We start from the raw sequence: 2064 nt of genomic DNA, 5'->3' as shown, positions 1-2064 counted from the left end.
GACTAAGTGACCAAAAAAATTGTTGACTATTTCAATAATTGTTAGTATTGTTAGTAGACAGCAGCATTTAAATATTTTTTGACAAGTCAGCAAATCTGCTGACTGCTAAAATTAGTTGCAGCCCTAATATAGAGTCAGAGCCATTGGTTTATTTCTCAACACAAAAGTAATGCTCACACTGGATTTCCTCTGAGGTTTGTTCATGAACTCATTTATCTCTTGCAGAGAATGACTCACTGGCTAACCACAACTATAACCATGCTTTTCTCTTTACTAGCTCCCCAGTCAAAGTGGTAAATGGGGTCCAGCCAACTCGGCAAGAAAATGGCTTAACTACTAAAGAAGATTCTGCCCATTTTGAAGAGATTATTCAACTGGCCAATCACGGAAACACAACAAATGGAGGGATTGAGAAATCAGACAGCAGTATTGTCTCCAAACCTATCCTGGCCTTTGACAGTGACGAGTCTTTCTTGAAAAAAGCCAGCGTTATGAAGCCTCAACATGTGACAGGTAGAGTTTAACAGAGTGAAGGACAAGTCCAGAGCAATCTAATGGATTGAGTTCTAATCTGGTATTAATAAAGTTTTTTTCTAAAAAAGATGCAGAAAAGCCAAATGTAGTTATTCAACTGCTTTGTTCAGTTATTTTGTGATGAATACATTTTTGGCAGATATGTCCACTGTCCACTTTTGAAACATTTTACTGGTTTTATGTGTTGGAGTTTCTGGATTTCAGTTCCAGGTAACACTTTACCTTAAGTGAGGCTGAGGTTAAGCTTTAATTTGAAAGACGAAAGAAAATATTAATATTTTCTCAGGTCACATAGATTAAAAGTTGCAACATGATCCATATTCCACTTGTCAGAAACTGTGTCTTTATGATCGACATTGGTTTAATATGACATGTGCATATAACCAATAAATGGTGCATTGCAAGTCACCATAGTTAGTGCTGTAGTCCTTGGCATGAAGTGACAACAATCCTGGAGTTGCAGCACATCTTCCATGCAGGTTATCACCCTTGTGTATTGCTATACCCCCTAAGGGTGCCTGTTGTCCACACTAAAAGCTTCACACGGAACATGGGGGAAATAGTGCAGAGAAAAAGGATGAGAGGCTGCTATCTTGGCGCTGATGACAGCTTTTACTCAGCAGCCCCACTAACTCGGGCCAGTGGCCAAGCTGGGAATTCCAAGAATGGCAGAGGTGATGAGGAGACTCTCTCCACAAGTGCTCTGCAGCCAAGGGTCAGAAATATGACCCCAAAGTAATTACGCACCATATGAATCCACAGAAGCCCCCCACCCAGTAGCAGAGTCAGCAGCACCCTACTCTCACCTTCCCGCTAAATCTTAGCCATCACCTGTTAGCCTGAAGACAAGCCAATGTCATAAATCATATTTAAAGCAAACACTAAATGCTTGTGTCCGAAATATATCCCACCAAAAACTGTATTCGTCTCAAAAAAATTACTCAAAATGTTTACTACATCACTTACCCTATTCGAATCAAATAAGGATTTAGTGAATGGGCTATATTTGAAAATAAAATATGAGCTACTGAATCTGAGATGTCAATCTTAGAATTATAAATGTCCCAGCTGAATTGTTTTCATGTTGTCAAATAATAATATGTAATACTAGTTCAGCAAATTATAGTTGCGTGTCATGTTCCAGAAGTATTGTTTGGCTACAAACAAACCCCTGCTCTCTAATGTTTCTTTCATTTAGACTCTTGGTCTGACCTCTGACCCTTGCTCTCTCCACAGAGGTGCTGTGACTCTGGTGCTGAAGTGTTGTTCGTCTAAGGCCTGCCTGTGCACACACACGACATCCTATGACCTGTGCCAATCAACACTTTGACTGAGAGACACATTCTCTGGGACCAGAGAGCCAAGTGCAAACAAAGGAAGCAGTGTGCAGAGGCATCACTACAGAGTGAACTCTCATGGACACGGCACCTTTCACTCTCATAAATGTACAATAAACATGTTCCTTTGAGCTGAACATTATTTAAGTCAGACAGACGACTGGGTACATTTTGTGAATAAATGTAAATGACC

This window comes from Periophthalmus magnuspinnatus, chromosome 16 (assembly GCF_009829125.3).
Source record: "Periophthalmus magnuspinnatus isolate fPerMag1 chromosome 16, fPerMag1.2.pri, whole genome shotgun sequence".
NCBI lineage: Eukaryota > Metazoa > Chordata > Actinopteri > Gobiiformes > Gobiidae > Periophthalmus > Periophthalmus magnuspinnatus.
Note: the sequence above shows the minus strand (reverse complement) of the source record.